General features: G+C 38.7%; 1 protein-coding gene and 1 long non-coding RNA gene across 10 annotated transcripts in view; one reads left to right on the forward strand and one right to left on the reverse strand.

The window, feature by feature from the left end:
- Positions 1–4600, reverse strand: part of C9orf72 (C9orf72-SMCR8 complex subunit) — a 47202-nt gene extending 42602 nt beyond the window's left edge. The window contains exons 1-2 of one of the 9 annotated variants that reach the window (XM_020973025.2): positions 4161–4200; positions 3559–3699 (exon numbers count right to left, since the gene is read on the reverse strand). The gene's annotated coding sequence lies outside the window, so the exon portion shown is untranslated. Of the gene's footprint in view, positions 1–3493; positions 3860–4160; positions 4224–4408; positions 4429–4470 lie in introns of those variants that run through there. The other 8 variants (XM_020973024.2, XM_078152843.1, XM_020973029.1 and 5 more) reach the window with 8 other exon arrangements.
- A 66-nt stretch (positions 4601–4666) lies between these two features.
- LOC144456844 (uncharacterized) overlaps positions 4667–25091 on the forward strand; it is a 147041-nt gene continuing 126616 nt past the window's right edge. The window contains exon 1 of the long non-coding RNA XR_013486018.1: positions 4667–5217. This is a non-coding gene — a long non-coding RNA (uncharacterized LOC144456844). The remainder of the gene's footprint in view (positions 5218–25091) is intronic.

Below are 25091 nucleotides of genomic sequence, written 5' to 3' on the forward strand. Positions count from 1 at the left end.
GCTTTCCTGTAGGGTAAGACAGATTTCCATACCCAATTGAGTGTGTATGTTATTCCCTTCTTAAGCCAAATCCTATGAGAATAAGATCCACTCATTCCCTCTCACCTTCCCCCGTTTCCAGTCCACTTGTAAGAGCCTTTTCTTTTCTGTTTTTTTGTGAGATAATTTACCCCATTCTACCTCTCCTTTCTTCTTCTCCTAGTATAATCTTCTCTTATCCCCTAATTTAATTCACAGTGTATACTCTTGAGACAATCAGGTGATTTTTCATAGAGGTCTCACGGGAGTCCAGTATTCTAGTGTCCTAATATCATTATAAGAATTTATCCAATATTGACTAGCTTGCCCACTCTCAGGTGCAGAATAATAACATTTCATTCAGGCACCCGGTATCTGTGGTGCAATTTTACAAGAACCAGAAGGGCATTTTGTTCTGTAACAAGTAACTTGCTGTTTGAGGCAAAGAAGTAGTGGGATCCCACTTGCAGTATTTTTGGTCTTCTCAGCTGAGACTACTTGTTCTGGCTCGCCTGGCCTTTTCTCTTTTGGAATAAGGTAGAATAAGTTGTTCAAGATCAACCACGCTGCAACCACAACCAACAGAAGTTTCTTCATACCAGCCCCTTGTGTCCTTCTGGAAACAGTTTGGACAAGTATGCTTGGGGACTTTTCAGAAAATGCTTCAGCATTATTGGGTAGATCCCCACTTTCCACCCCCAGGTCCCAATTTGGATTTCATCTTGAATGCTGGGAATCAACAATATTATGGCTACTATTTTTTCCCCCATTTTCTTTTTCTTTCATTGAAAACTGAAAAATCTAGCTGGTTCTTAAATTTGGGGGCTAGTCTCTAGATCAAAAACTTTAAAACAAAAAGAAAAATGTCCTGCCATGAAGTATGATTTCTAGAAAAACAGATGACAAACAATTTTTCCTAAACTACACCTGAGAAATCATCTAAATGGTACAGTAGATAGAGACCTGGACTTGGAGTCAGAAAGATCTGAGTTCAAATCCAGCTTCAGATATTTACTAGGTGTGATCCTGAAAAAGTCTCTTAACTTCTCTCTGCCTCGGTTTCCCCATCTGCAGGATTGTGAGTACAAAAAGCAATATTTGTAAAGTACTTTGCAAACCTTAAAACTCTATATAAATACTACTATTAACTATTATAATTATACCTCCCTTATTTTACCTGTAAGCAACCCGAGGAGAAAGAGGTTAAGTGTTTTGCCTGAAGTCCCTCAAGTAATTAATGATATTGCTGGGTCTAGAATCAGGAGACTTTTTCATGCTACTTCTTATCTGACAATTTTGGTTAGTACCTTTGAACTTTTTTCAGTTTCTGATGTCTGTGGTTTTACAGTTTCTTAAGCCTTTGCTTCAAAAGGGCTACTTTATTTATGATTGGTTCAACAGCTTCATTTAGTCTGCTGATTACTACTAACTAAAATTCTGTAGTCATCTCACAGCTTAAAACTGCTTCAGTAAAATACATATGGCATTTTTTTTTGGACCCTGAGTGTCTATTGCCCCTAATGCTGAACAGCATATGGAGACTTATATAAGTATACTATTATAGCATTATTGAACTTTTATTTACCACTTTAATGTTGGTAGACTGTATCTTATTGTTGGTGATAATTTCTTGACATTTAATACTAAGCAGAGTTCATAAGTAGCACTGATTAAATGGTTCACAAAGACATTATCTGTATCTATTACAGGTTCAGTTGATTAGTGTCACTAACAGTCTTTTAGCATGGAACATAATGCCATTTTTATGCTATATTTGGCCTGTCTCTGTAAGATGGGTTGTTCTTTTTCAGTTGGTTTTACTAGAAAGTACATACAGCATAGAACTGCTCAAGTGGGCGAATCCAGCAACAACCTTCATTTCTTTAAAGCAGGTGAAATTTTCTAGTTGTATACAGAGTTTCACTAGTTTACATGACTTCACTGTATTTCATGCTTCATGACCTTTGCTGGCAGTGTGATACATCTCTTACAAAACTATTTTCTAAGTCTCAAATTACTATATATTAGCTATTATGCCCTTTCTGCATATTTGTGTGAAGTGCATCCCAGTCTTATCTGTCCTGTCATGACGTGAACACCCTCTCCTCCTTTTTCAATTCTTGTAGTAAGAACAGTTATCAAATCACTAGTGCCCCATCACAGCCACTAAAGATCTGCTTAATATCCCAAGGACTTCCCTGACCCAAACTTACTTCTTTGTGCAGCCTCACCCACATTAAATTGTAAGTTCCCTCAGGCCAGAAATTGTCTCAATTATGTATTTGTATTGAGGCTTAATACTCAGTTTAGGAAGAACAGCTACTTAAAAAATGAGATTTTGATTTATTTCTTTCATTTAAGAGCACTGATATATGCATAACCAAGGTAGCTCCTAAACACTTGCTCCTGAGTCAGGTTTGAGTGAAGTGCCTGCCTAGCATCCCATAATGGTATTAGCCATTTTGTTTATACTGCTTTGATGCTTCTACCACAATCACAGCTTCCTAAATATACCACATCCCCAGCTGTTGAATCCTCCACTACCTTTTCATTTTTTTAAAGGCCTATTTTGTGTGCAGTTTTGAAAAACGTCTTGAACAGGATGCTATCAACTCTTGACACAAGACTTACTAGGATGCTAAAGCCTGATACTCATCACTTCTTAAAAGGGAAACTATTTTTGGAAGCAAGAGAAGTTATTTGCTTTTCCAATAAACTATCCTAAGTCTGGCTTTGCTTGAAAAAGTTTTCCTCTATATATGTTTACAAAATTCACAACTGGGATGCATGATCCCATACACACTGATTATTTCCTTTACATAAATTAACTTGACAAAGTTTTACAGAAGAGGCCAAAAACTAACTAGAAGCAACCATCTCAATAAGCCCTTAAACACAGGAATTCTTATTCTTTTTTATATCCTGGATCCTCTTCTAAGTTGACAAAGCCTATATCTCATCAGAACGATATTTTTTAAAAAATATGTAGTGAAGTAGATGTGAGTGCTGGGCTTAGAGTCAAAAAGACTATTCAAATCTGGCTTCAGTCACTTACTAGCCGAGTGACCCCGGAAAAGACAATTTGTCCGCCTCAGTTTCCTCATCTGCAAAAGGGGGATAATAGTAGCCCCTACCTCCCAGCATAAAAAGAGAGATTTGTAGGGCTCTTTGCAAACCTTAAAAGTGCTATATAAATGCTGCCCCCCTTTTTTTCAAACCATAGCTGAATGTAAAATTTCAATCAGTGATCATTTAAAAGAAAGATGTGACTTTCTTCTCATCCAAGTTCCCAAACTCCCTGAAATCTATTCACAAGGAGCCCTGGTCAAGAATCCCTGTAAACTGTAGATCAGGAACTTCGAGCATTTTTTAGGGCATTTGTAGGGTAACTACAAGAGCAAACAGAAGCATTCACACAAGCGGGCTGCCCAAAGTTACAAAACATACCCCAACCTCATCTTCCTACTCTGCTTACCTTTAACAGACCTCGTCAGGAGGAGAAGCCCTAAAGAGTTGCGGACCTGAAATGCAAACTCTCACCTTGGGCCGTAATGCGGGTTCACCACCTGTCCTGTCCGTCCCATGCAGGCCTTAGTTTTTGGCTTCGGGCCTTGACACGCGGATGGGAGTGGAGAGTGAGGGTGACAGAGTGACAACTGCCCCGGAGGGCGGGAGGGGATGCTAAGAGGGCAGATGCAGGGGAAAGAGGAGACAGATTGCCAGACTACTAGCTCCCGGCTGCGCGTCCGCCAAGAACACGCTATCTCCCCGCCCCCCACGGCCAAGGGGGCGGTGCACAGCTGGCACGCCCCACTCCAGTACCGGGGAACGCTCCGAGTCAAAAAGGTGATCCCCCCGCCCTCCCTCCCCCCCCCCCCCCCGGAGTCCCCATCCCAGAATCCCCCGGGGCGGGGGCGGCAAAGGAACGAAACTGACCCGAACCAGCCAGGCCAATTAAGGTTTCCCCCAACCCCGCCTAAGGCGGGAGACCGGCGGGTCCTCCGAGAATTGACCACCCACTTTCTCACAGAGAAACCCCCGAACAAAAAAAGAGACCGATGCCTGCAGGGAGCGAAGTCACAGGCGCCACAGTGCTCCTCCCCATCAAGTCGCAAGCCGCCCCCGCCACTTTCCTCACTCACCCGCAGCTGCCGCAGCCGCCTCCGGCTAACGACCGCAACCGCAGCCCCGCCCCTTCCCTGCAGGGCCCCGCCCCTGGCCCGCCCCCTCCCTCTTCCTTACCAACCTTCCTCAACTCGTCCAGCCTCTTGCGGCACCGATTGGCCAAGCACGGAAAGGTATCCGCCCACCGTCCGCTCCCGGCCCCCATTTTTTATTTCTCTTCCTGTCAACAAGCTTTATTGACAAACGTTTGTTCTCTAGCGAATACCTTAGGAGCCCGAGAGGGTTTCCGGGCCGGGACAAGTCTAGAAAAGAGACGGTGTTTCTCACCTCCTAATCTTTTCCTGATTCCGCCGGCAGAGAGGACAGAAAGGGCAGGAGTGGAAAGAGAGCCTAAATACGCCATGATGTCTAATGGGCGGAACCTGTAGTTTACCCGCTTCCTGTTTTGGTGGGGTGGCGTGGGACGCCTGGTAACCCGGAGTGGGGAGTGGGGGGGGGGCCGGGCGGGCGGGCGAGGGGTTCCGAGATCCAATTACGGAAGTCGGAGCGGACTAAGGAGGAGGAGGTTGGGAATTTGGCGTATTACGTCACACGTTGTCTCGCCTGTGTTAGGTGGCGTAATCCGTGACGTGATTCAAGAGTTCTCTTTGGTCAAGTTTTCGCTTTACTTGGGCCAAGAAGACCTCGAATAGAGAGAAGGGAAGTGATAGGAGGACTTTCCCCAGGTGCCCACGGTATTCCTGTGATAGTTAATGAGTGCTAGATGGTTTATCAACAACCACCGCCACTGAAGGAGAGTTTTCTGGTGGAGAGATGCTGTTATTTGAACTAGTTGAACTGGATCTCTGAGGTTCTTTACAACTGAGGTTCAGGAATTCCTCTCTTTAAATTCACCTTTTGATCTTCTTGCAAGTATGACTCCACATTTCACAGCCTTTTGTCCACGCTAAGATACTAGTTGTATGACTGGACGAGTCACTTTGATTTCCTTGAGCCTCACTTTCCTCATCTGTAAAATGGGGATGATAATAGTACCTGCCCCAAAGGGTTGTGGTGAGGATCGAATGAAATAAGGTAGGTGACGCTTAGTTTTCTTCAAAGTACACCTCAAATGCCACGCCCTTCAGGAGGCTGTCTTGATTCCTCTCAGCTTCTACTGCCGTCCCCCCAGCCTTTCGCTCAGACTAACTTGTATTTCGCATATTTTTTTACTTGTGCATGTTGCCGTCCCCCACCCCAACAGGATTTGAGCCCCTTTTAGGCAGGGATTGCTTCATTTTTGTCTGATCTTTAGTGTAGTGTTTGGCCCCTAGGTGTTTAATAAATGCTTGTTGATGAATTGATTTGTAGTGCTTTTAAAGCACTACATAAATGAGTTGTTTATCAAACCGTTGGGTCTTGGACACAAGTCTCTAAGGAAGGTTGTCCCCACTTCTGAGAAAGGGAAAGAGGCAAAGTGATTTGCCCAAGGTCACATGACACACCAAAATCCCATCTTCTAACTGGAGGCCTTTCCCAACCCTTTTAATTATGTTTCCTTCTCTGTTAATTATTTCCTGTTTTTTCCTGTATTTGGTTTATTTGTACATATTTGCCTCCCCTATTAGATTGTGAAAAACTTGGTACATAAGTATGTAATAAATGCTAATTTATTAACATTAAGTAGCCTTTTGTTAAATATTATTAAATATTGAATATTGATTTATTGTTAAGTTTTAATTTATTACAAAGTATTTTAATTTGATTTAATGTTAAATATTATTAAGTTGATAGTAGCCTTGTTATTAAATTTTCTTCCCAGAACTTATGCTTCACTTACGTGTATTTCAGGAGTCTTGTGAACTAAGGATCCTTTGATTTTGTCAAAAGCATACTTGCCTGCAATTTGCTCTCTTCTGTAATTAGCTCTCCTTCGAGTGGGTTGTCACTTTGAAAATAGTTGTGTATGTTCATTAATCAAGCAGAATTAAATTACATATTGATTACTTTGGGCATGTTTGGCACAAAGTCAACTATGAAAATTGTTATTCATGAAAATAAGAAAATTAGTCATATATAGGAAAATTAGCTGTCAGAAATAAGTCATGAAAAATTCACACAGTGAGATCATAGAAACAACCTCATCATTAGAGAGTGCTAAGGTTTCTGAGAGAGAGCAGATTCAGAAAAGGAGATGAGGGACAGGACAAGAAGCAGGGAAATAGGATAGCCCAATAAAAATACATTTTCCTAGAGTCCCATTAGATCTATCACTTCTAGGATTATATTTTTAGATGAAGAGAGAACAAAGGAGACTAATTTCTTACGGGGCATGACCCCATCTAAACAAGTAGGCTAGCATGTCTGGACTGTGGAGGGAAAAAAAAGTAGAAAAGATCAGAAAGGTAGAAAGGGCACTGTTGGTACAGCTTTAAGTGCCAAACAAAAGAGATTATATTTGATCCCAGAGACAATAGGTACCATTGGAGTTACTGAATTAAGGGGGAGGGGAGGTGTAGCATAATCAGACTTAGGCTTTCAAAAAATAACTGTAGCAGCAGTGTAGAAGATAGATTGCAAGGGACAGGGATGTGAGACATTGGGATCTACTACAGGTCTCGGGTTTGGACCAACGAAATAGTGGACATATAAGTATCTTCAGTCTTCACTAACTCTCAAAAACTCCCCTAAATAGGAATTATGCCTAAGGGTTAAAGCAATTCCAGCTGTCTCCATAGGTTAAGATACAAGAAACTTGATAAAGTAGCAAGCTTATGAATTAACAGTAAAGAACAACAGCCCTTAACCTACTTACTTAGGACACCCCCTCCCTCCCCAGCTACCATTCTCTGTCTGGGCTCACAACCCAACCCACATGGGTATGCTCTAGCAGCTGTTCAGAAATTTCCCTGTTGCTGCTGCATTCCCTGCCAGCACACCCTTCTCCTCCCTTAGCCACCATTCAATGACAAGGAAAAAAAAAACCCAACAAAAAGAAAAAACAGAAGCCTTCAACTCTGCCCATCCCCTTGTGGAGGAGGAGGAAATAAAGGAATGGGAGTGTCTGCTACCTGGACCGAAGCTCTCAGCCAGAGAAATAAAAAAACAAAGGGAACTGATGCAAGACATTAGCACCTCTGTGTGTGACTGAACCAAGCCTAAAGGAAAGGGAATTGTATCCTGAGAGATCCAGCTCTGTGTCCCCAGAAGCCTCTGGGGGCAGGAACTGAGGCCAGTGAGAAATGAATTCTCCAAAGTAAGAGAAGGTTAATATAATTTTATAGGTGATACAGCCCCTGGGGACACCATCAAAATGGTAGGAATCAGAAAATGATTAATAGAGGAATAGAATGGGAAAAGACTAAATTAAACAAAGCTCTCAGAAGTAAAAAAAAAAACCCTACAAAAGTAGATAAATTAGGAAGGTAGATGGTACCAAGATACCTAAATTATTGCAAATGTCACCAAATAAATATTGAAAAACAAAAGAAAGTGAACTAATTCTCAGTGAGACAATACCCTGTGTATTTGCAAGAGGAAATGAAACCACAGTAGGATTTTCCAAAATGATTCAAAAGAAATCAAAGTCTTGAAAATAATTTGAAAAAAACAAGTAGAAGATTTTTTTTGCCTGTACAAATCAAAAAAACATAAATACACAGTGGCAAGTCTCTCCAAAGAAGCAAAAGAAAGAACAGTTGTTTGGAAATATAAAAATACTGAAGGAAGGACAGTGGAAGAAGAAAAGCAAATGGCAGTAACAAAAAATCTCTACACAAGCAAAACACATTGCTCTCAAAAAAAAGGTGCATAGAAATAATGATCATAGGTCCCTCAGAAGAATAAAAGTAAAGAAACTTGAGTACCATAATGTAAGAAATAGTACAAGAAAATTGCCCTAAATTTCTGAATACAGAAAACAAAGCAGCAATCAAAAGAATCAACAGATTTCCTTCAGAAAAATTACTCCATGCTACAAACTGGTTAAATTGAATTCCAGTGACAAATAACAGATTTTGCAAGCTAACAAGAAGATAAAGGAAAATAAATTTTAAGAACAAGACTATTCTTTATACACTGGAAACCACGGAAGGGGGTGGAATAATCTAACTGTGAGAGCAAAGGAGCTCAAAAGGCGACATACCCAACTAACCTAAGCTTCGATGAAAATAGACATTCCATAAAAAAGAGGCATTTGAAGCATTTTTACTCCCCTTCCCCCCCAAAAAAAGAGATGAGCAGATTATTAGACTTATAGAAACTGTGAGAGATGATCTCTCAAAAGTGAAGCCTCCTCAGGGGATCAATAGTTCTTGTTGATATTTCTTGATTGTTGCTTTCAGAACCTTCCCTTCTCAGACCCTGGTTTTTTTTTTTTAAGGCTTAGCAGAAAGAATAGCCTTGCCCCCAACTTGAACTGCTTGCCCTTTTAAAAGCTTCCCCCCTTTTCTTGTCTCTGGGATAAGGGGGAAGGGGGTTAGGGAGGGGAAATTGCAGTAAGTTTCCGTTTCCTAGGAATTACCTAACTCATGGGAATTTGGCCCTAAACCCCCTCCTGATCACCACACCACTGCTACGTCAGCATTAGGTTTACTAAGTAAGGACATGTATGTTGGGATTGGCTATACCCTGTTTCCTTGTTCTTTGTCTTTGAATTTTCCTGCCTCAGAATGTAAGCCTGCCTCCCCAGCCAATGGGAATAAGGGATAGTGGTGGGTGGAGGTTTGTTTGCATTGGGGTATATAATCTCATTTTGCTTTCTGTGCCTTGACTCTCTCCTCCTGGAAGTGTACCAGAGGAGCAGACGCCTCTTCTCTCAAGATTGTAATAAAAAGTAACCTTTGCTTCCACCTTGAGAAGTCTGAGTTTAATTGATTTAGAGTCTCTGTCCCACACAAAACCTAGAACAACAGAACACAAAAAAGGTAAATAAATGTAATTACCAAGAAAAGAACAAATAATGAAATAAATTACCCCTACCCTTCAAGAATGTTAAAAGGAAAAGAAAAACTAAGGAGAAATCTGTGGCCTTAAAAAAACCAGATCATTAAGAAATTTCTTTCTGAAAGGACACAAGGGAATAAAAATGAAAGCAGAACTTAGGAGAAGTTACTATGGAGAAAGAGTCATGAAACACCATGGACTAAACCTCATAACCCCTCAATCCCCAGCAAATGTATTATGACACAGAAGCCAGTGTATTTTGTGGGACAGAATTACAGGGTGGGAGGGGGCACAAAATGGGAGAGAGGAAAAAGAAGATAGAGGAGAATATGTGATATGTCTTAATCAAGTAAATGGTAAACAGTGAAAATAACTTCTGTAAGTTTCTCATCATGAAGAGCAGCTATGAGACAATGGGTGAGGCAAAGGGATGGTTTGAAACAGGGGAAAGAATGAAATCTTGATTCAGTGGTGAAAGAGGTACCTCTGAAGAACACTCATATGGTAGGAATAGATGAATTCTGTAATAGGAGATGAGGACTGGGTATTAATCTTTAGGAATTTGGTCCTTAGAGGTACTGCTACCTATAAGAGAATTTTCTAGCTTCATGGATAACAACCCACCTCAGAAAAGGGGAAATTAGAGTTCTGAGGAGCAACCAACATACAGAAGGATGGCAAAGAATGAACCCAAAGAAGAAATTATATTGCAAATGTAAAGGAAAATTATCATGGAAAAGGCAGGAGATAGAATTGGACTGCATGACCAGGGATAGGGAAATCTCTACCATGGCCCAATAATACTTTTTCTTGTTGATTTTTCTAAGTGTGGAATAACAAAAAGGGGCAAATAGTAACATCTATAAGGCAATCACATAAAAAAAATTTAAATGAAGGAATTCAGATTTGGTATTTTAAAAGCTTTAATTACATGAGGAATGCAAAAAGACTAAAAGAAGGCATAAATAAGTATAAAGACCATCAAAAAAGAAAAAGCAGTAAGAATAAAGAGAAAAAGGATGAAATCCTGTTCAGAAAAAAGTACAGAAAAAAATACAGCCCCCCCCAAAATAAAAGAAATTTAAGGGGAGTGTAAGGGAGGGACCTGATTAAATACTTGACCAAGAAGGGGGGGAAATGGGGGCAGAATTAGACAACTAAATACAAGTAATCAACAAGTAAAACTCCAAAACTAAGGGAAAGGGGATAGGTTGAAAGTAAGGGGAAAGAGAGCCTATGAGAAGAGTTTTGCTTTGATGTTGAATAAACAAAAATAAATAAAGGAACATTTTACTAATTTAAAAGAGGATTTTAAAAATTGATAAAAAAATTTTAATTAAAAAATTGAGAGGGGGAAACAATATTAGAGACACAAATGGGGAAAAATATTAACCTGTCATTTTAAATGTGAATTGATTAGATAATCCAGTAAAATGGATTAAAAAAACCCCCAGAATCTTTTGCTTATAAGAAACAAACCTAAAAATTGAAGACACAATAGAAATGAGAGGCTGGAACAAAAATTATTTTGTATCAGGTGAATCCAAATCAAGAGTTGAAATCATGCTCTCAGCCAATGCAAAAAACAACTCACAATATAAAGTGATAAAAAAGAAAAGTATGTAATAACTTAATGGAGCTACAGACAGCAAATCAATATCAGTATTTACCTTAAATGTTTCAAATGACATAGCATCTGAGTTCATTAAAAAGAAAAAAACAAGGAGACATAGAGACACTCACTATAAGGGAAGGATATTTATATCCTCTCAGGTTTAGACAGATCTAAGAAAAAAGATAAACAAGAGAGAAAATCTAGAACTGAATCAATTGCTGGAGAAACTAAAGCTAAAGGACTCCTGGCATCTTCTAAATGGGCCCTTTAAAAATATTCATTCAGTATCGCATAGAATTTTTACAAAAATTGACAATTTATTATGATAGATATTGAAAACAATGTAGAAAGACAGAAATAGTAAACATGTCCTTTATAGGATGCAGTAACAGAACACCCACCCAAATGGAGACTTAACAAAATCCTAAATAATGAATGGGTCAAGGAACAAATCATAGAAATAATAATTATGTGAAGGAAAATGACAATGAAGAAATAAGACATAAAAAATTGTAGGATGCAACTATGACAGTCCTTAGAGGAATAATTATATCCCAAAAACCATACATCAATAAGATAGAAAATGAATATGCATTTTAAAACATTAAAAAGTCAAAAAACCCAAATGAGCATAAAAAGAAGATATTGAAAATTAGATGAAAAGCAAACTGAAACCTAAAAAGCATGTGGAAATGGTAAAGGTAAAAGCTGGTTCTTTGAAATCACTAACATATTTGACAAACTTTTAGCCAACCTGATTAGAAAGAAAAGAGCAGAAAATCAAAATAGCAAATGAACAAAATGCAATCACAACCAGAAGAAATTATGAGAACCTACTATGCACAGTTCTAACAAAACTGAGAATTACCTTCAAAAATATAAAATGCTGAAACTAACAGAAGAAAAAAGATCTTAATCCAATTTCAGAAAAGGAAGTGGATCTAGTCTTAAGGAAAACCAAACCAAACCTCTGTCTTGATGGATTCTTAGGCAAGTTCTACCAAAACTTTTAAAGAACAATTCTTATTAATATTACACTAATTATTCTCAAAAATTGAGACAGAAAACTCTCTATTGTACTCCATTTATGAGGCATATACTCCTGATAGTCTATAAACATTTGTTGTGTACTATGTGTCAGGCACTTTACTAAGTACTGGAGATACAAATACAAATAAAAACAAAGACAACCTCTGCCCTCAAGGGACTTACAATTTCATGGGGAAAGACTATACGGAGGAGGAGGAAGGGAAGGTGCCCCATTGTAGGGCATAATGAAGTGGCTAAGGTTAGTTTTCAGATTTCTAAAGAAATTGCTGCTGCCGGCAAGTCTTTTTTTTTTTTTTTTTGGCTAGGCAATGGGTTTAAATGACTTGCCCAGGATCACACAGCTAGTAAGTGTTATGTACCTGAGGCCAGATTTGAACTCAGGTCCTTCTGAATCCAGGGCTGGTGCTCTAGCCACTGTATCACCCAGCTGCCCTGGGAAGTCTTTTTCTGAAGGTGACTTCATAAAAAAGTGTTTGTCAATTGCTGTTTCTGGATTACATCCTGATTTTTAAAAAAGTGTTTTTGAAAAAGAGTTTAATCATTAATTATAACTTTACTTGGAAAGGGAGCTGCTAAAAACCTATCTGCAACCTGAAGAAGTGTAGCCTATTTTAATTTTGGTCCCTACCCACTGCCAAGTTGTGTAGGTTTGTGTTAGGACATGTATGGGTAGCTAGGTGGCACAGTGGACAGTTCTTGGATTGTAGTCGTCAGGAAGATCTAAGTTAAAATTCAGCTTCAGACACTTACTAGTTGTTTAACCCCAAGCAAGTCACTTAATCCTATTTGCCTCATCGGTTAAATGAACTGGAGAAGGCAATGGCAAATCACTCCAGTATCTTTGCCAAGAAAACCACAAGTGGGATCACTAAGAGTCAGACATGACTGAAAAGACTTAACCGTTCAGGAGATGTATTCTTAAACAAGGGATATAGGCAATTATAATAGATATATAATCTTGATTACATGAGATTCAAAAGCTTCTGTATGAAGAAAATCCGTCTAGAAACAGAATGGGGAAAGAATATATTGAATTTCTAAGATATATCAATTACTAACAGATATGCATGTTATATATTATACATATATCTATATCTATCTATCTAATACAAAACATTCTCCAACAGATGTGTTGCAAAAGATACAGTTTTCTTTTTTTTTTAATTTATTTTTAGTTTTCAACATTCACTTCCACAAGATTTTGAGTTCCAAATTTTCTCCCCATCTCATCCCTTCCACCACCCCAAGATGGCATGCATTCTGTATACCCCTTCCCCTAATCTGCCCTTCCTTCTGTCTCTCCCCTCCTTCTTTTATCCCCTTCCCCTTCTATTTTCCTGTAGGGCAGGATAGATTTCTATACCCGGTTTCCTGTATTTCTTATTTCCCAGTTGCATGTGAAAACAATTTTTTTAACATGTGTTTTTAAAACTTTGGGTTCCAAATTTTCTCCCTTCCTTCCTCACTACTCACCCTTATTGAAAAGGCAATCAACTCCATACAGGTTATATATGTATAGTCATGCAAAAGACTTCTATAGTAGTCATGTTGTGAAAAACTATGTATATTTCCTTTGATCCTAGCCCGGCCCCCATTTATTCTATTCTCTCTTTTGACCCTGTCCCTCCTCAGAAGTGTTTTCTTCTGATTACCCCCTCCCCCAATCTGCCCTCCCCTCTATCATCCCCCCTGCTCTCTTGTCCCCTTCACCTCCTATTTTCCTGTAGGGTAAGATAGATTTCCATACCCAATTGAGTGTGTATGTTATTCCCTCCTTAAGCAAAATCCTATGAGAATAAGATTCACTCATTCCCTCTCACCTTCCCCCTTTTCCCCTCCACTGTAAAAGCCTTTTCTTGTCTGTTTCATGAGAGATAATTTACCCCATTTTACCTCTCCCTTTTTCCTTCTCCCAGTATAATCCTCTCTCACTCCTTAATTTTATTCTCCAGATATCATCCCTTCAACTTCAACTCGCCCTGTGCTATCTATCTATCTATCTATCTATCTATCTATCTATCTATCTATCTGTCTGTCTGTCTGTCTGTCTGTCTGTCTGTCTGTCTCTCTGTCTGTCTGTCTGTCTGTCTGTCTATCTGTCTGTCTGTCTGTCTGTCTGTCCGTCTGTCCGTCCGTCCGTCCATCTATCTATCTATCTATCTATCTATCTATCTATCTATCTATCTATCTAGATATAATTTTTTCCCTCCAACTACCCTAATACTGACAAAGGTCTCATGAGTTACAAATATTGTCTTTCTGTGCAGGAACGTAAACAGTTCAACCTTAATAAGTCTTTTATGATTTCTCTTTCCTGTTTACCTCTTCATGTTTCACTTGAGTCTTGTATCTGAAAGTCAAATTTTCTATTCACTCTGGTCTTTTCATCGAGAATGCTTGAAAGTCTCCTATTTCACTTAATGACCATTTTTTCCCCCTGAAGGATTATACTCAGTTTTGCTAGGTAGTTGATTCTTGGTTGTAATCCTATCTCTTTTGCCCTTCGGAATATTATATTCCAGGCCCTCTGGTCCCTTAATGTAGAAGCTGCTAAATCTTCTGTTATTCTGATTGTGTTTCCACAGTACTTGAATTGTTTCTTTCTGGCTGCTTGAAATATTTTCTTCTTGACCTGGGAACTCTGGAATTTGGCTGTAATATTCCTAGGAATTTTTCTTTGGGGATCTCTTTCAGGAGGTGATTGGTGGATTCTTTCTATTTCTATTTTACCTCTGGTTCTAGAATATCAGGGCAGTTTTCCTTGATAATTTCTTGAAAGATGATGCCTAGGCTTTTTTTTTGATCATGGCTTTCAGGTAGTCCAGTAATTTTTAAATTCTCTCTTCTGGATCTATTTTCCAGGTCAGTTATTTTTCCAATGAGATATTTCACATTGTCTTCTATTTTTTCATGCTTTTGATTTTGTTTTATGGTGTCTTGATTTCTCATAAAGTCACTAACTTCCAATTGCTCCATTCTAATACTTAAAGAAGTATTTTCTTCAGTAAGCTTTTGGACTTCCTTTTCTATTTGGACAATTTTACTTTTTAGGGCATTCTTCTCTTCATTGGCTTTTTGGAGCTCTTTTGCCATTTGGGTTAGGCTATTTTTTAAGGTGTTATTTTCTTCAGTATTTTTGTGGGTCTTCTTTGGCAAGCTGTTGGCATTTTTTCATGATTTTCTTGCATCGGTCTCATTTCTCTTCCCAGTTTTTCCTCTACTTCTCTTACTTGTTTCTCAAACTCCTTTTTGAGCTCTTCCATAGCCTGGAACTGATTCATATTTTTCTTGGAGGCTTTGGATGTAGGAGCTTTGACTTTGTTGTCTTCTTCTGGTCATATGTTTTGATCTTGTTTGTTACCAAAGAAAAATTCTATGATATGATTTTTTGGACCTTTGTTTATTCATGATACCAGCCAATTACTTGAGTTTTAAATTCTTTGTTAAGGTAGGGGTCTGCTTCCAGTGTGGAGAATGTACTGTCCCAAGCTCCAAGGGTTTTCTGCAGCTTTTTTCAGAGATACCTCTGGCGACCTGTAGATTTTCAGTTCTTCCACGGTAATATAATAAGGGATGAGGTGTTTACTACTTTCCTGGCCTGTGCTGTGGTCTGTGAGTGACCACATGTACTCTTTTCTGCCTTGTAACTGTGAGGAGGATTTTCTCTCTACCACCACTACAAGCTCTACCACACCAGCACTCCTCCTCATCCCAGGACTACCACCCAGAACTGTGACCCAGATCTAAGCACAGGCAAAGCAAGAGAGTCCTGCACCAGCAGAGAGATCCCTGCAATCCCCCTCTATCAGCCACTGGATTCCCCCTCAGTCTGTGGGCCAGAAGCTTTGGAAGCAGCTGCTGCCCCAGGACCATACCTGGAAATGGGAGATTTCTCTCTCTCTCACTGCAGTCACAGACTTTTCCCACTGACCTTCTAAGTTGTCTTTGACCACCACGGCCCAAGATTCAGTCCTCTGAGGCCTGCTCCAGGTTTGCTGAAGCCTGCCTTACCCAGAGTGCTCCGAACTGCACTCCTTTTCCCACTTGGTGCAGTATACCTTTCTGATCAACCATCCAGGCTGTCTTGGGCTGTAAATTTGTTTCACTCTGTCTTTTTGTGGGTTTTGCTGCTTTAGAATTTGTTTTAGAGCCATTTTTATAGGTATTTAGAGAGGTTTGGGGGAGAGCTCAAGCAAGTCACTGCCTTTACTCTGCCATCTTGGCTCCACCTCCTTAAAAAGGTATGGTTTTCAAAAGGAAAGTTGTAAACTATTAGTAATCATATGAAACAATGAATTAAATCATGAATAATGAGAAATAGAAGTCAAAACAATCTGGAGGTTTCAACTTACACCCAGCAAATTGGCAACTGACAGAATATCCAAATATCCAATGTTGAGCATTTATGTAACTAAAATATCCATAGCCTTTAACTCAGATGTTGCACTATTAGCCTATACTCTAATGGAGTCATTGAACAAAAGAACATTTTCATAAACAGTACAATATCGATAGCAGCACTTTTTATTATAGCAAAGAAGTGGCAAAAAAGTCTGTTTATAGAATGAAGATTGGCTAAACAAATTGTGGTACATGAATGTAATGGAATATTACTGTGCTCTAGGAAATGACAAATATGATTTATAGAGAGAAGATGAAGACATTTGCATGAAGTGAAGCAGAGTGAAGTAAGCAATAAAAATTACACAGTAACTGATGGAGTGATGGGATGTGGACCCCTAAAAGGAAAAGACCATGTCTTTGAAAGCAAACCAGTCCTCGAACTTTCCCATACATTTCAGCAGCCCAGATCACTGGCACCCCTGCCAGGCACTTGGTCCACCCCAGCCCACCTAGATCACCTAATTAGCTTACTTGATATTCCTTTCACTGTCACACTTGGCCCACCCCAGACTACTTATCACTCCTTAATCCCATCCAGATCCTTTTACTGTCCTTTTGGTGTATAAGCATCAGTCTCACCCCTGTTAAGTTGCAGGTTCATTAGGAACCCTCAGGCTTCTATTGACAATTCTATTACAATAGACCTTGTCACTTGACTAGAAGAAAGTTTGAGTATGTGAATTCATTCCAGGTGGATGCCGCCATATACCCTGACATGTCATGGTTCCCAGCATTCCCAAACTGTGCAATGACTGTAATATAAGTGGAAAGCTCAAACAGTACAAAACAATTGTAAAAGAAAAATATTAGTACTAATGCCATACTCTGCATTTTTAGGTTCACATCTTCCCGAAACAATTTTTTTAAAATCACAAATCTATATCCAAGCCAAAATAGCAAGAGCTATCCACATTGGCATAGTCCTCCCTGCTCCCTGACATAATTCTCTGTCCCAAGATAATTTGAAGTAACATATATAGGAATCTTGAACAAGGAAAAGATATGTTAAAATACTATCTGTGTTAATAATTAAGAATAATTGAGTAACCAAGTACCCTGGATCAATCTCCTTATTCTTATAGGAAACAAAGGTACTTCCTTTCACTTAATATCATAATCCTTTTTCAATGGAGAATGGTGGGTCCCATAGCTAATCTCTAAAGGTGGGGAGGCTACGAAGTGAAAAAGTGTAGAGTTAAGTTTAGTTTTTAGTGGGGGTGTGCTAGAGCCAGAGCTGATTTAAAATTTTCACTGTGAGCATTTACATTTGGAAATTGGCAAATATTACAAATGAGGGCTTGATTTATTGTTTTTCTTATTGTCTAAACTGAAGAGAGTAATAGAGAAAATGCTAATAATGCAGATTAAACTTAAAAGTGTGTCCTGCATACATTTCCCCCCCCTCTGGAGAGCCAGTTGTTAAACATTTACCATCATACTCCAGGGTTCATGGGCTACCTATTCTCCTCAACCCTTTTTCCATGTTTGTGGCACCTTTGTTATATGAGATACTAAGTTCCCTTTCCTTTCTACTAGATTCTCACCAGTATATCTCCTATTCCCTCCTATTCCTTACTTAAGAAGATCAAAACAGAACAAAACCACCCAGGGCCCTTACCCTATCTCATTTAACTCTTTAAGACCCTTGAAGACATAAGAATTCTAAAGGCACTTGTTTTTTTCTTCCCCATTAAGCAATTTATCATAGTATAGTCCCTTCCAACTGATTACATGTATCTACATTTCTTTGTATTTCTTGACTACTACTTTACATTTCAGAATTTCTACTTGATGGAAAGCCTTTTTTTTTTTCCAATTTATCCTTTGCCTTTTGGAATATTGTACTCTTAACTTTCCTCTCCATTATAGTAGCACCTTCCATATCATGTGATCCTGACTCTGACCCTTGGTCTTGAGCTCTTTCTTTTTGCCTACTGGGAATATTTTTTCTTTGACTGCATTTTGTCTATTGACATACTTTGGGCTTTTCATTTTGGGTTTTCTTTCAGAAGAGCACTAGGGGATTATTTCTGTTTTCATTTTGTCCACTGGTTCTGAAAGTTCTGGGCAGTTTTCATTTAGGATTTCTTGAAATATGATATTCAGGATTTTTTTTTGAACATTTTTTTTAGGTAGCCCAGTGATTCTAAGATAATCTCTCTCTGATCTGTTTTCCAGGTAAGTTGTTTTGGATACTCTGTTTCTTAATTTTCTTCTTTTTTTAAAAAATCTTTTAATTTTACTTTTTTGTTTGTTTCCTGAAATAACTGCTGTCTATTTGGCCCATTCTAATTTTCGGGGATTTCAATTCTTGGGTAAGATTTACCATCATTTGTCCTAAACTGTTATTTCTTTTTGTCATTCCTTCTTTCCTAGCTTTCATTTCCTTTGACATACATTTTATATCTTGTTTAATTTCTTTCAAGTACTCTTGTAGTCTTTGTGACCAAGGTGTTCTCTTCTCTGAGGCTAAACTTGCTGTGAAGTTACTGTTTTCATCTGGATTTGCCTCTTGGGTTTATCTCAATCCGTAGTGTTTCTTCAGTGAGTTCAGTATTTTCTCCTTCTCCTTGCATACTTCCAAATCCAAAATTATCTCTGTCCCTTGCTATGAGCCTGACAGGTCCCAACTAGATGCTGTTGATTGTGCTAGTAATTGCTGCAAGACCTTAGGTGCTTTGATGCCCAGGTGCTACCTTGGCCTTTTCTTCTGCTGTGGCTCCTCTGGTGTGTACTGCCCAGGTGCTGTGCTGCCTTGGTACTGCATCACCTGAGTGCTGTGATGCATAAGCACTGGTCTGGCTCTACCTCTTCCTATGCCTAGGATTGGACTGCCTGGGCACCAAACTGGCCCTGTTCCCTGCTGGTTTTAGGAGGTGCTAAGCTGCCTGTATAGTAGTCTGCCTCTGTTTTCTTCTGCACCTTGGGAAGGGCTGCCTGGGTGCTTATGTGCTATCCTGTTTGCCCTTGGGAGTGTCATTGCCTGGGTCCTACTCTAGTTCTGTTTCCTACTATGACTTGGGTGAGTGTACCTGATGATTGGTCTAGTTTTGTATTCTGAGCTTGACACTAGTCTGCCCTCTCTCTGCTGCTCTGAGTCTACAATGCTTACAAACTTTTTCCTTTGTCCTGTTTTACCTCGTCTCTGCTCAGACCTTCTGCAGGATTCTACTTTTTTACACTCCTGCATTGGATAGAGTTGATTATAGCTGTTTCTCTTTGGTTATCTTTATAATTGTTCTTTCTGATGCAATTTTTAGAGCTTTACTGGAGTGTTTGTGGGGAAGCAGGGGGTAGGTACAACACATCACTGTCTTCCCACAATTTCTTCACCTTCTTTTCCAATCTTTTTGCTGTTTCACTTTTTTTTCCCCTCAAGACCTCTTGATTTAATTTTTTACACTTCTTGGATCTTTGTTCTAGGGCCAGATTCTATCATGTTTTTCACTCCCAGAGGCTAACTAGGGCCTATTCCTTTTCCCTTTGCAGTCTTGAGTTTCATTACCACTGTCCTGTCCCTGTTCTGGTTTCTGTTTCCTCTCCATGTTCAACCAACCAGTTGTTAACAGGAAGCTCAACCGAAAAATGAGAATGTAAGTGATAACTTCAAAGACAGACCAGTTAGAGGATTTCTGGAATGTGGTAGTATGGAAGGTACCCTATAAATAGCTTGTTTGTATATATTTGTTTGTGGTCTCCCCCATTAGATTGTAAGCTTCTTGAGGGCAAAGTCTGTATTTTGCCTCTTTTTGTGTCTCTTAGCACAGTGCCTGGCACATAGTAAGCACTTGATAGATGTTTATTGATTGACTGATTAATAGAGAATTTAATTGTGAAATATGCACGTTAAGGAAGTGTGATATAGTAGAAGTATGCTTTATTATAAGCTCCAAGATTACAAATACCTTGTTTTATTCTCCATATCCTTTAATCATCTTGCACTTAGTAGGCACTCAAATAGTTGATGAATGCATGAATGAATGAATGTAGGAGTTGATTCCATTTCCGTGGCGGCATGCTATGTTTATTTGCTGCACTGTAGGAAGAAAGGTTATAGATAAGGGTGGTAAGGTGATAGCTGTTCTCATTTTTGAGGGGAGATATGGTTTGAGAGAACCTTCTAAAAAAGTTGCCTAATCCTACTACCATGCCACAGAAGCTGGATATGTTTTTGTATGTATTCTATCTGCACCAGTGAAGTGAATGAGAAGTCAGGGAAATAAGAAGGGTCTGTTAATACCTTATCAGGGATTAATTGTCAGCTAGTTGAGAGAAAGAATAAAGCACAGGACTAGTTACTTAGGGAGAAAAGAGTTCTAGGTTGGAGAGAATTCCAAAGACTTTTGCATAGGATCAGAATAATCTTGTGTCACCTTTTCATTCATATCATTGCTATGTTGTTTCAGAGAAAAACAGAAACCATCACAGATCTAATCTAATCATAAAATAATAAAATTTTAGAGTTGGAAGGGGCTTTAGAGACCAAACCCCTCATATGCTTATGTGGGAGCCAGTGAAGCAAAGACAAAAAATTCATTTAAAGTAATTTTATATATACAACATGTGAAAATCAGTTTGAAAGGGTTTTTATTGTTGTTATTTTGTTTTTAAAACTAAAGTGAATGATTTTTTTTTTAGAAATAGAGACAATGTGGATAGCTTTCGTTAGATATGGGACTAAAGGAAATCAAAATGTAAAGGTAACATATAATGAAGGTGAAAAATATTCATAGCATTAGCATTGCTTGTCATATTAAGATGTGGGAGTTAAGAATCAGATGCAACTCTCTTCTTAGCGAAAAAAATAAACATTTAATCATAGACATCTATTAAACTCCCAATGATCTATCTATATACTCTCCTTGTATTTAATAGGAGTGCCTTCCAAAGCAGTATTATTTGATCAACAACATAGCAAATCAGAACAGCACTAATTTTCTTTTTTCTGTGGCTCGGGAGTACCAATTAATTCCTTTAACTATATTCTGAATAATTGAGGTATTTTATCAATGCAAAATTATAATTATAATAATAGTAAGAGGAGAACACAGTGCCCTTTCTGTTGGACTATTGGTGTATAGTTGTCAATTACTGTCAAGAATCCTATTTTCCCCTCCTTTTCAACAACAAAATAAATTTTCCTAAACTGTTTCATAAGTCTAGTATGTGATGCTTCTGAGCCTGAACTGAGGACATGTTGATTAACTGCCATTTACTTTGATTATAGCAAATTAGATTTAACTGTGACTGGCATGTGAACGATCTGATGTTGGACATGGATGAGGGATATTACAACACAAGCCATGGTGCATTTAATTTCCTTTAAGTAATGAGATTTTATATGGTGCTTCTATCTTTGGGGACTTATTAATATGCAAGTTATGGTACATTACTTTTGGGTTTGAATATGAAACAAAAGACTTTTGCTGAAGTTACTTTTAGTTACAACCTTAATTTCTGAATATTTAGAATGAGACCTGTGAGTGAATATAGTGTAGGTATAAATGGCCTAGGCCTAGAACCCACAGTCTTGAGGAACAGTATGAAAAGAAGCAGTTTTGGTTAAGCATTCTGAAAATAACTCAGTAACATGAAATTAGCCTGGAATCCACATGTCCTTTCTCTATCCCCTACCTCCCACCTTAGACCAATGATTACTGTTCTCACTGTCTTCATTAGTTCTTCTTTTTCTTCTTTCTTTCTTTTTTTTTTTTTTTTTGGTGTGTGAGGCAATTGGGGTTAAGTCACTTGCCCAGAGTCACATAGCAAGTGAGTGTTATATGTCTGAGGCCTTTTTGAACTCAGGTTCTCCTGATTCCAGGGCTGGTGTTCTATCCACTTCGTCACCTAGCTGCCCCAGTCTTCTTTACTTCTTGCTTTGACTATTCAAAAACCATTAAAAACTCCCCATTGAGAAAAGACTAATTTCCTTAATTTGATGTTAAGGATAATTTGGCTTCTGTAATCTATATCTGTAGTTTGGCTTCAAACTAATTTTCTACTTATATTTCTTGCTAGTATCTCTAGCATGGGTAATCTATCCTTTAGCTAAAGGAGATTACTCAACTTTTTCTACACATATCCTATACCAAGGGGTGGGGAACCTGTGACCCTTTGACTGAATCCAAACTTCACGGAACAAATTAAGATTTGTTCTGTAAAACTTGGACTCAGTCAAAGGGCTGCACTTGAGGACCTAGAGGGTCACCTGTGGCCTTGAGGCCACATATCATAAGAATTACCATTTAAATAGAGCTTTAAGGTTTGCAAAGCCATTTACATATATTATCTCACTACTATATCTGGTAGTCTGTGCCTATTCTTGCATTAAACTCACCTAGAATTACAAGATTGTCCACTTTTGACATAATGATGATGAGGGTCTCCAGGTCTTCATAAATTTTTGCTTTGACCTTATCAGAGTACTTCCTGGTGGGAGCATATACACTGATAATGCTGGCATGGTGGTTTCCTGCAACTGGCAATCACATTGTCATGTGCCTATCATTCACTTCTTTAGGTAGGCATACAAGCTTGTTGACTAGATTTGTTTTGATTGTAAAATCTAAGCCAGCTTCACAGCACTCCCCTTCACTGTGGCCATTCCCCTCTAGCTCTGTATCCAGCTCTGACTTCAGTAAGCTGGCTTTCATTTGTCAGCCTTGTTTCACTCAGGGCTGCTGTTTGGTTGCAATATCTGCTGAGTTCTCTCACAACAAGAGCTATTCATCTTTCAGGTCTACTGGATTTAGTGTTGTCGATAAGCATGCACACATTCCATGAACCAGTGGTCAGTGGAATCATCTTCCCAAAAGTTTTTGTACATTTTTTTGTGTTTTTACCACAGGATGGGATCCTGACCTGTTGCAGTAAGCAGGTTGTAAGCTCGGTGAAGCAGACAATTTTTAGGACACCTTTTCTAGCCCCTTCCTCACACTAGAAGTTGAGGAGTATGGTCCTTAAAAAAGGCTGTTCAGACAACCCAGAGGCTGCCCAATCCCACTGCTATTTCAGTCCATTGAGAAGACAACCATCTGACCCGGGCTGCCTCTGTGCAGGGTTGTGATTACAGCTCCTCTTTCATCCACACCCACTGCTTCATCACTTGCCTGTTGCCACAGATTTTTGAAGTATGTAGAAATGGTAAAATGGTATGATGTCTTTTGACTAGTGCATAAAGTGGATTTAAGTGTAGAGTTGTGCAGAGTGGTCAGCATCACTCTCTTCCAGAGTCATTGAAGTCTAGTGGCAAGATAAAGTCAACACTACTGGTGATGACTTAGGATGCAGTGGCTGACCTTGATATCTTTGATGTCTGACCAAGCTCTGAGCACTCCACAGTACCTGCTTCAGCTACTTTAATAGGAACAAATTTTTCTCATCTGCCCATTCCATATGGAGAAGTCTTCACATGCTTGGAGTAGACACTCTCCTAACTCAGCAAGGGGTTTGAAGCCCCTTGGTTACCCTCAGTCTGGTTTAGCCTGTCTGCTGAAACAGTTCACGGGGGTGTGGCTGCTGTGCAAACCACAGCTTCAGGGAGCCACAGGTGAGAGTTGGGTAATAAGGTGGATACCAAAGGTTGGAAAACAGCTCTGATCACACCAGAGGTGCTGGTCTTCCTTGAACACACCCTATACCCATATTATACATATTGTTGATATGGAACACTTGGTGTTATGGAAGACAGAGGTGAAGTAGAGTACTCAACTAGGAACCCAAACATGTGGGTTTGAATTCTGTCATTGCTGCTTAATGATATGATAACAGACAAGTCACTGAACCTCTCTGAGCTTCAGTTGACACATGTAAAAATGGGAGTAAAAATACTTCTACTCTCTACCTCAGCATTGTGAGGAAGTATAAAATTATAATTATAGGGGATCCCTGTTTTCTTTCCATTGGTGCTTTGTTTTTGTATTCAGAAGTTGTGGGCAGTTTTCTTGTATTATTTCTTGCATTATAGGTTTAAGGTTTTTTGACTTGTCATGTTCTTCTGAGAGGCCAATGATCCTTAAGTTATCTCTAAGTGTCCTGTCTTTGAGATCAATGTGTTTTGCTTGTAGAGATCATATGTTCTTTTAATATTACTGCCTTTTACATTTCCCCTTCCAGATTGCCATTCATTTTAGTGTATTTGTATTCCCAATCTGTTATTTTCTCTTTCACTTCTTTGGAGAGACTCACCACTGTGGATTCAAATTTTTTTAATTTTGTTAATTATTTCTGCTGGGCAGGCCATGGTCATATATTTGCTGCCATTTGTTTTCATCTAAAATATTCTCTTAAGGTTCTGATTTGTCTCTTGAACCATTGATCCTGTTACAGTTCCATTCTCTCTTGAGAATCCATAGGATTTCTAGTGGTGCTAATGGTATCAATTATCAACTTAATATTTGATTATGAAAGATAATTATGTGTTGTTTTTATGTAGATAAGATTATCTGATAAGCTATTATTTTAAAGGAATACTATAATTGATACTCAGTAATACAAGCATGAGTTACTATTTTTACATTTATACTACATTTTTACTTTTTTATTTTAAAAAGTTATATTACTATTTTTAAAGCATCATTACCACCTCTTAGTAACACCTCATCCCATAACATCCCTCCCCCTCCCACATAACAAACAAATACAATAAAGAAGCAAAATAAGTCAACAAAATTGCTGTTTGACAGTGTTTACCTAACTTTGAACTACCAACATGTAATACCACTGTGACGAGAGATGAGAGACGTACTTTACTATTCATTTCTCTGAAATCACAATGGGTCACTATTGTTCAGTTCTCTGTAGTCTTTCAGTGTTATTTTTCTTTACATTCTTTTGTTCATTATGTAACTTATTCTCCTGGTTTTACTTACTTTGCTCAGTTCATTCAAATCTTTCTACTTTTGAGGAATTCTCTTTACCTCTTGGGAGAGGCATACCTGTGAGTGAGGATCTTTGG

The sequence above is a fragment of the Phascolarctos cinereus genome, unplaced genomic scaffold (genome assembly GCF_003287225.1).
Source record: "Phascolarctos cinereus isolate Bilbo 61053 unplaced genomic scaffold, phaCin_HiC Scaffold_4;HRSCAF=312, whole genome shotgun sequence".
In the NCBI taxonomy this organism is placed as follows: domain Eukaryota; kingdom Metazoa; phylum Chordata; class Mammalia; order Diprotodontia; family Phascolarctidae; genus Phascolarctos; species Phascolarctos cinereus.